Source organism: Coregonus clupeaformis, unplaced genomic scaffold (genome assembly GCF_020615455.1).
Source record: "Coregonus clupeaformis isolate EN_2021a unplaced genomic scaffold, ASM2061545v1 scaf0236, whole genome shotgun sequence".
NCBI classification, from domain to species: Eukaryota; Metazoa; Chordata; class Actinopteri; order Salmoniformes; family Salmonidae; genus Coregonus; species Coregonus clupeaformis.
Genome location: NW_025533691.1, coordinates 255129 through 265321, shown reverse-complemented (window position 1 = coordinate 265321; position 10193 = coordinate 255129). Strand labels below are relative to the sequence as shown.

Sequence of the window (10193 nt, the reverse complement as noted above, 5' to 3'; positions counted from 1 at the left end):
TTTTTAATGAATTTATTTGCAAATTATGGTGGAAAATAAGTATTTGGTCAATAACAAAAGTTTCTCAATACTTTGTTATATACCCTTTGTTGGCAATGACACAGGTCAAACGTTTTCTGTAAGTCTTCACAAGGTTTTCACACACTGTTGCTGGTATTTTGGCCCATTCCTCCATGCAGATCTCCTCTAGAGCAGTGATGTTTTGGGGGCTGTCGCTGGGCAACACAGACTTTCAACTCCCTCCAAAGATTTTCTATGGGGGTTGAGATCTGGAGACTGGCTAGGCCACTCCAGGACCTTGAAATGCTTCTTACGAAGCCACTCCTTCGTTGCCCGGGCGGTGTGTTTGGGATCATTGTCATGCTGAAAGACCCAGCCACGTTTCATCTTCAATGCCCTTGCTGATGGAAGGAGGTTTTCACTCAAAATCTCACGATACATGGCCCCATTCATTCTTTCCTTAACACGGATCAGTCGTCCTGGTCCCTTTGCAGAAAAACAGCCCCAAAGCATGATGTTTCCTCCCCCATGCTTCACAGTAGGTATGGTGTTCTTTGGATGCAACTCAGCATTCTTTGTCCTCCAAACGAGTTGAGTTTTTACCAAAAAGTTCTATTTGGTTTCATCTGACCATATGACATTCTCCCAATCCTCTTCTGGATCATCCAAATGCACTCTAGCAAACTTCAGACGGGCCTGGACATGTACTGGCTTAAGCAGGGGGACACGTCTGGCACTGCAGGATTTGAGTCCCTGGCGGCGTAGTGTGTTACTGATGGTAGGCTTTGTTACTTTGGTCCCAGCTCTCTGCAGGTCATTCACTAGGTCCCCCCGTGTGGTTCTGGGATTTTTGCTCACCGTTCTTGTGATCATTTTGACCCCACAGGGTGAGATCTTGCGTGGAGCCCCAGATCGAGGGAGATTATCAGTGGTCTTGTTGTCACGGTTTCGGCCGAGGCTGCTCCTTCTCCTTGTTCGGGCAGGCTTCGGCGGCGGTCGTCGTCTCCGGAGTACTAGCTGCCACCGTTCTATGTTTCGATGTTTGATTGGTTTTGTCTGTTTTTGTTACACCTGTTCCTTGTTAGTGTTAATTATGCGTCCTATAAGTTCTCTTGAGTTTTGTCATGTGTTGTGTGTAATTGTTTGTTGTCACTGTGGGAAGCTAGTTCGTTTTTGTCTCTCTGTTCGGTGTAGTAGAGAGCTCCGCACTTTTGTGCCTTTGTATGTACTTTACCGGTGTGCGTAAAGTTCGCTTGCCTGCCAGGTTGTATGTAGCCGTGTTTGGCTTGTTCTTTTTTGTCTTCACTAAAGACGTCAGTACGAAGCCTCTGTGTGTCCTGCGCTTGATTCCACACCACTTCTACACTCAACTATGACACTTGTATGTCTTCCATTTCCTAATAATTGCTCCCACAGTTGATTTCTTCAAACCAAGCTGCTTACCTATTGCAGATTCAGTCTTCCCAGCCTGTTGCAGGTCTACAATTTTGTTTCTGGTGTCCTTTCACAGCTCTTTGGTCTTGGCCATAGTGGAGTTTGGAGTGTGACTGTTTGAGGTTGTGGACAGGTGTCTTTTATACTGATAACAAGTTCAAACAGGTGCCATTAATACAGGTAACGAGTGGAGGACAGAGGAGCCTCTTAAAGAAGAAGTTACAGGCAGAAATCTTGCTTGTTTGTAGGTGACCAAATACTTATTTTCCACCATAATTTGCAAATAAATTCATAAAAAATCCTACAATGTGATTTTCTTGATTTTAGTTTCTCAATTTGTCTGTCATAGTTGACGTGTACCTATGATGAAAATTACAGGCCTCTCTCATCTTTTTAAGTGGGAGAACTTGCACAATTGTTGACATTGGATGGTGTTGAGTCCTTCACTCTCTCTCTCTTGGTTTGCGTGTCGGTCAGGGTAAAGAGGCTGGTGAACCCAAGGAGAAGAAGTGGAAAAGCCTACTTGAGAATGAGGAGGATGGTGTGGACGAGACCTGGAGGATGGTGTGGATGAGACCTGAGAAAGTACGATAGACCATGATCCTCTGCAGGGCAAAACACCACAATCAGTTACCTACAGAACTATTTAATCTAGAAAATAACTCTGAAGAAGTAGAGTAGCTAGTAATGAATGTAGTAATTACTGTCTAATAGCATGTGTATCTGAGGCTAGGGACAGGGTGGTCTCGATGCTAAGGCCAAGGTCCTAGCTTGCCATGTAAGAATTGCCCTTTGACCTTTTAACATTGGTACAGTCTCACCCTCCAGTCATGTTGATTTATTGTCATACATTTCTCAGATCACTAATATCACGTGTATTCTTCCCTTCTCCTTTTCCCCATCCCTCTCTTTCATCAGGGCTCAGATGCGGTGCTGGAGGTGTTCAGTGTGCTGCCGGAGGATGAGGTCGAGAGGGTGATGGCAAAGAAGCTGAAGAGAGCCAAGAAGAAGGCCAGGTAAGTTGCAGACAGAGTAGAGATCACACTGTCACTACAGCCACGGCAGGGACCAGTCTGCGGATGTACAGTGGCTTGCGAAAGTATTCACCCCCCTTGGCATTTTTCCTATTTTGTTGCCTTATAACCTGGAATTAAAATATATATTTTTTGGGTTGTATCATTTGATTTACACAACATGCCTACCACTTTGAAGATGCAAAATATTTTTTCTTGTGAAACAAACAAGAAATAAGACAAAAAAACAGAACTTGAGCGTGCATAACTATTCACCCCCCAGTCAATACTTTGTAGAGTCACCTTTTGCAACAATTACAGCTGCAAGTCTCTTGGGGTATGTCTCTATAAGCTTGGCACATCTAGCCACTGGGATTTTTGCCCATTCTTCAATGCAAAACTGCTACAGCTCCTTCAAGTTGGATGGGTTCAGCTGGTGTACAGCAATCTTTAAGTCATACCGTAGTCCCGTGTAGCTCAGTTGGTAGAGTATGGCGCTTGCAACCCCAGGGTTGTGGGTTCGATTCCCACGGGGGACCAGTATGAACAAATTTATGCACTCACTAACTGTAAGTCGCTCTGGATAAGAACATCTGCTAAATGACTAAAATGTAAATGTAAATACCACAGATTCTCAATTGGATTGAGGTCTGGGCTTTGACTAGGCCATTCCAAGACATTTAAATGTTTCCCCTTAAACCACTCAAGTGTTGCTTTAGCAGTATGCTTAGGGTCATTGTCCTGCTGGAAAGTGAACCTCCGTCCCAGTCTCAAATCTCTGGAAGACTGAAACAGGTTTCCCTCAATAATTTCCCTGTATTTAGCACCATCCATCATTCCTTCAATTCTGACCAGTTTCCCAGTCCCTGCCGATGAAAAACATCCCCACAGCATGATGCTGCCACCACCATGCTTCACTGTGGGGATGGTGTTCTTGGGGTGATGAGAGGTGTTGGGTTTGCGCCAGACATAGCGTTTTCCTTGATGGCCAAGAAGCTCAATTTTAGTCTCATCTGACCAGAGTCCCTTCTTCCATATTCTTTTCCACAACTTTGTCCCTGACCTGTTTGGAGAGCTCCTTGGTCTTCATGGTGCCGCTTGCTTGGTGGTGCCCCTTGCTTAGTGGTGTTGCAGACTCTGGGGCCTTTCAGAACAGGTGTGTATATATACTGAGATCATGTGACAGAACATGTGACACTTAGATTGCACACAGGTGGACTTTATTTAACTAATTATGTGACTTCTGAAGGTAATTGGTTGCACCAGATCTTATTTAGGTGCTTCATAGCAAAGGGGGAGAATACATATGCACGCATCAATTTTCCGTTATTTATTTTGTAGAATCTTTTGAAACAAGTTATTTTTCACTCCACCAATTTTGACTATTTTGTGTGTGTCCAGACATAGTCTGTCTCTCTCCTCTCCTGTCAGAGTGGTAAGATTCAGATCTTGGACTTGTCATCAGGAACCCTCCTGGACACTGTTGACGCCCATAACGGAGCTCTGTGGTCCCTCTGTCTGTCTCCTGATCAGGTACTGTCTGTCTGTCAGGATCTGCCTCTTCCTGTCCATGTTCAACATCATCCACAAAACGTAGCGCTTTCATGGGTCTCATTTTCTAAAGTGCCAATCTCCATTACAACTCCAAAGGTGTCCTTATCTGTAGACAAAAGCCCATGGACAATTCCACGTTTACAGAGGGATGCTGAGACTCAGATTTCTCACTTTAAAATGTACAGTATGTCAAACAAAAAACCATTATTTAAAAGTTAAACAAACCAAACAACTCTATGCACAATGATTACTTTGAACAATTTTCACTAAAAATTTTACAAAAGCACATTTACTTGAAGAACAGTGTGCAGATGCAAAGTTTGGTAACAGAATGACTGTTTATTTGACTGTAATTATGTTATTTCCTCAGAGGGGGATAGTGACGGGTGGAGTTTCAGCTTATTAAGGACGGAGAGGCTGCATAGAAGTAAGCCAAGCTTTATTCCTTCTGTTTCACATACTGTCAGGAACACTTAGAATGCTGTTTTATACTAGAGGCAACTAGTTATGTGCCCAGGCAGGTACTAGTGATCTCAGGCTGCATGCTGTTATTCAAGTGTGCTTCTATCGAGTGAGCACTTGATTGGAGTTTGTGTTGACTCTGATCTAATTGTTTGTGTGTGTGTGTGTGTGTGTGTGTGTGTGTGTGTGTGTGTGTGTGTGTGTGTGTTGCAGGAGGCTGACTGTGAAACACATGAGTACACTGCAGCTGGATGAGGATGTGTTGTGTTTGTGAAATATTCTCCTGACCAGAGACTGTTGGCTGTCTCCTTGCTGGACTGCACCGTCAAGGTCTTCTACACAGACACACTCAAGTTCTTCTCTCTGTGTGGACACAAGCTCCCTGTGCCCTGCCTGGACATCTCTCATGTGAGTACCAGTACTCAACCTGGCAACCAATCTAAACTAAAAACTAATGTAATGTGTGACGGTAGACGAATATAGAATGTGCATACTTGAGTGTGTTGGTTAAAGTTGATGTGTGTTATGTGTGTCTAGTCTGTCTTGACTCTGAATGTTGCTTCTTCTCCAGCGCTTAGGACAGTGCCTTGATAGCAACCGGCTCTGCAGACAGAAACATCAAGATCTGGGGTCTGGACATTGCGGTCACCGATCTATGTTTGCCCACGATGACAGGTACAGAAAATGTATAACCTAATATTACAGACTACAAAGGGAAGCACAGTCGCGAGCTACCCAGTGACACGAGCCTACCAGACAAGCTAAATCACTTCTATGCTCGATTCGAGGCAAGCAACACTGAAGCATGCATGAGAGCATCAGCTGTTCCGGATGACTATGTGATCACGCTCTCCTTAGCTGATGTGGGTAAGACTGTTAAGCAGGTCAACATTCACAAGGCCGCAGGGCCAGACGGATTACCAGGACATGTACTCCGAGCATGCGCTGACCAACTGGCAAGTGTCTTCACTGACATTTTCAACATGTCCCTGACTGAGTCTGTAATACCAACATGTTTCAAGCAGACCACCATAGTCCCTGTGCCGAAGAACACCAAGAAAACCTGCCTAAATGACTACCGACCTGTAGCACTCACATCTGTAGCCATGAAGTGCTTTGAAAGGCTGGTCATGGCTCACATCAACACCATTATCCCAGAAACCCTAGACCCACTCCAATTTGCATACCGCCCCAACAGATCCACAGATGATGCAATCTCGATTGCACTCCACACTGCCTTTTCCCACCTGGACAAGAGGAACACCTACGTGAGAATGCTATGCATTGACTACAGCTCAGCGTTCAACACCATAGTGCCCTCAAAGCTCATCACTAAGCTAAGGACCCTGGGACTAAACACCTCCCTCTGCAACTGGATCCTGGACATCCTGACGGGCCGCCCCCAGGTGGTAAGGGTAGGTAACAACACATCTGCCACGCTGATCCTCAACACGGGGGCCCCTCAGGGGTGCGCGCTCAGTCCCCTCCTGTACTCCCTGTTCACCCATGACTGCATGGCCAGGCATGACTCCAACACGATCATTAAGTTTGCAGACGACACAACAGTGGTAGGCCTGATCACCGACAACGATGAGACAGCCTATAGGGAAGAGGTCAGAGACCTGGTCGTGTGGTGCCAGGATAACAACCTCTCCCTCAACGTGATCAAGACAAAGGAGATGATTGTGGACTATAGGAAAAAAAAGAAGACTGAGCACACCCCCATTCTCATCGACGGGGCTGTAGTGGAACAGGTTGAGAGCTTCATGTTCCTTGGTGTCCACATCACCAACAAACTCATGGTACAAACACACCAAGACAGTCGTGAAGAGGGCACGACAAAGCCTATTCCCCCTCAGGAGACTGAAAAGATTTGGCATGGGTCCTCAGATCCTCAAAAAGTTATACAGCTGCACCATCGAGAGCATCCTGACTGGTTGCATCACCGCCTGGTATGGCAACTGCTCGGCCTCCGACCGCAAGGCACTACAGAGGGTAGTGCGTACGGCCTAGTACATCACTGGGGCCAAGCTTCCTGCCATCCAGGACCTCTATACCAGGCGGTGTCAGAGGAAGGCCCTCAAAATTGTCAAAGACTCCAGCCACCCTAGTCATAGACTGTTCTCTCTGCTACCGCGCGGCAAACGGTACCGGAGCGCCAAGTCTAGGTCCAAAAGGCTTCTTAACAGCTTCTACCCCCAAGCCATAAGACTCCTGAACAGCTAATCATGGCTACCCGGACTATTTGCTGCTACTCTGTTTATTATCTATGCATAGTCACTTTAACTCTACCCACATGTACATATTACCTCAATTACCTCGACTAACCGGTGCCCCCGCACATTGACTCTGTACCGGTACCCCCTGTATATAGCCTCCCTACTGTTATTTTATTTTACTGCTGCTTTTTAATTATTTGTTATTTTTAACTTATCTATTTTTTACTTAACACTTATTTTTCTTAAAACTGCATTGTTGGTTAAGGGCTTGTAAGTAAGCATTTCACTGTAAGGTCTACACCTGTTGTATTCGGCGCATGTAGCAAATACAATTTGATTTGATTTAATATAATATGAATATATAATATACTCCCAGAACACATCGTCCTAAGCCGTCAGACATATGGTCAGTGTAAATGGATTAATGTGGACGCTTGACCAACGGTCTTGAGTGATATCATTTAATATACGTTGGCTTCACTCTCCCCATTTCCAGTAAAATATTTAATTTAATCTCCAGTTTCAGAAACATTGTCCTTGACATCACCCCATCTGACATGTTCAGAGTACATTTTTAAGAAGAATAGGAAAACTAGCAAAAATGGAAAATTAGCAAAAATGGAGTTACAAAGTTTTCATCAGACAGAAATTATGTGTGAGAAATACACAAGCAACTGACTGACAAACACTTATGATTAGTGTGAGCAGATGACATCACCCCATCTGCTCTTTCATGTCGCTGTTTTGTCATTTCTCATCTGCTTTTCTTTTCTTTCTCCTTATTTATTTTGTTTGTTCCCAAAACCCATCTGTTCTTCACAGCGGGGAAGGACAAGAAGATAGAACAGTGGGATGCAGACAAGTTTGAGCACATCCAGACTCTAGAGGTGACATTCACTCCCATGCTGTTACATTTCCCATATAGCGATGAGGCCTAGTGTTTCATGATAAAAAATGTGTTGAATATTGATGAATGGCAACCAATTTTGTGACCTAAATGCTCTCTTTCCCATCGGAGTGACTTTATTTATTTCAAACAGTGGAAGTCTAAAGGTTTGTTTTCTCTGTGTTGTTTCTATCTCACTGACATCTCGTGTGTCTCACATGTTCCTGGAGAGACCAAAGACGCAGAGGCAGCACCAGTGGTGAAGAAGACCATAGAGATAGTCAAAGCTGTGAGTCTCCATGTCAAGTAACTAGACTGCAGAGATGGAGAGGTTGTGTGTGTGCATGTTCAGGTAGGTGTGTGTGTAATTTCTAATGGCCGGTGTGTGTGTGTGTGTGTTTGTCTCTCTCTTCAGGCTGAGCTTGTCATGGAGGCTCTGGAGCTGTACAGATCAGAGAACATCAGATAGCCTGCCAGTCAGCCGGCAAACAGTTGCCTCCACCTAAGGCCAATCTTATCCTTGTGGCCTTTGGAAACGTTTCTGTAAGTTTTTAATTCCACCTGAAATTATCATGATACATACATAGCCCATGGTACTAGTTATGTTCCTCACTAATCTATCATGTAACCATAGTAACCACATCCTTTCCTGCCTCCCTTGCAGCCGTCTCGCTAGGTCTTGGACATGATAAAGAAGGTCTGTTCCAGTGAGCTGGAGGTGTCTCTGCTGGTCCTGTCGTTCCCATACGTCCCAGACCTGCCTCTCTCTTCAACCGCTATGTCCAGTACAGCCTGGAGGTGGAGCTAGTGTGCCGCTGCCTCTTCTTCCTGCTCAGGTATGCTAGCCTCCGATGCCAGGCTTCTCAAGTGGTGCAATAACCTGGGGAAGTTCTCCTCAGGATGATTATATAAAGGGGTGGAGTCTAGATTCAAACTAGTGATGTGTTGCTATTTTTTATGGGTGGAATTCCAAACAGAGGTGGTGTTTCTGAAAAAATGTCTGACTTGCAACAAGCTAGCTATCATAAGATACAAAAAATAATGTAGCATAAGCTACTAAAACTTTGTCCGACAGGGTAGGAAAAGAGGCACGGACAAAACAAGGAAAAACAAAATGGGAAAAACAAGGAAATGCCTCTCCTGAAGGAAAATGAAATTTCTACTTACGGCCAATAAAATGCGAGTGTTAATGAGCCGGCGCTTCCATTGAAACGCACGATCCAATACTATGGTTTTCCAGACTTCCACTAGTCGAGTCAATGAGACTAGATTTGGAAGGATGACCTCTAGAGACAACGGACATGCTAACAAACAACCTCACACTAATCACAAGTGTTTGTCAGTCAGTTGTTTGTGTATTTCTCACACATAATTTCTGTCTGATGAAAACTTTGTATTTTTTTATATATATATATAAAAAATGTACTCTGAACATTTCATGGATCTAAGACCAAGAAAATGTATTCACAATAGCTTCTGAAGTTTCAGAATTGTATGTTCGTTAATGGGAAAATATGGTCATTTTTGCAATTCCCTGAAAAGTTTATGTTGTGGAGATAAGAGGTTTATATCATACACAACAGTATGCAAATAACCTCACACAGGTGTGTGTGTCTGGTGTCTCTGTGGTACTTGCGAGTAGATGAGCCTCATGTCTGTCTGGGTCTGTCCTCACTGTGCTGGTCCTTATCTCTCCAGGGTCCACTTTGGCCAGATCTCCAGTAACCAGATGCTGCTGACCGTCATAGACGAGCTAAGAACCAACACCATCTCTAAAGTCCGAGAGTTCAGGGTGAGTCCAATCGAAGAATATAGAAACATTTACTCTAAAGGCTGATGATCCACAAGTCATATCAAACTGTTCCTCGCCTTCTGCTCCAGGATGTTCTGGGGTTCAACAGTACTGGTCTCCAGTTCCTCCAGAGGAAGGTCGAGAGCAAAGAGGACGTCATATTCTTCGCCAACGCCGCCTCGAGGAGAAGCGAGAGAGAGCGCTATACTCACCATTGCCTGAATCACCACAGAAATCAAAGGAATCACAGACTCTTTATATCTATCTCTATCGCTCTCGCTCTCTAGAGGCTGGTGGGAGGAGCTATTGTAATTGCTGGAATGGAATTAATGGAACGGAGTCAAACATGTCGTTTCCATGTTTCTGTTTGATACGTTCCATTTATTCCATTCCAGCCATGACAATGAGCCCGTCCTCCTATAGCTCCTCCCACCAGCCTCCTCTGACATCTACCCCACATCATGACTAGTAGGCTACTGCAGGCCTTTAGCAGAGAGATTTACACTGTTAGTTTTATATTTGAACTGTTATAGGATCCTGATAGGACATAACACTGTTGTACAATGACATGCTTCATTTCCCAAATAAACTGTGTCTGAGTTACTCATGTCAAGCCTCGCTTCCTCAGGTTTTACAGAACGCCTGTGAATTAATAAATCCACTGTGCCCTAACTCAAGTCAAAAGGAAGTAGTGTATGTATACACAGCAGATCCCTCTGCAACCACAGGCTCGTATAAAACACATATAAAATTCCAACTTAAATAGATACAATTCATGTTGGACTTTTCTCTCCCTGGTCAGTCTTAGCTTCCTGTCACATGGGGGTTGGACA

At 44.4% G+C, this 10193-nt stretch overlaps 1 pseudogene; it reads left to right on the top strand.

Annotated features, from left to right (window-relative positions):
- The first annotated feature begins 2366 nt into the window (after window positions 1-2366).
- On the top strand, window positions 2367-9963 carry LOC121536289 (annotated as a pseudogene).
- Window positions 9964-10193: the final 230 nt, after the last annotated feature.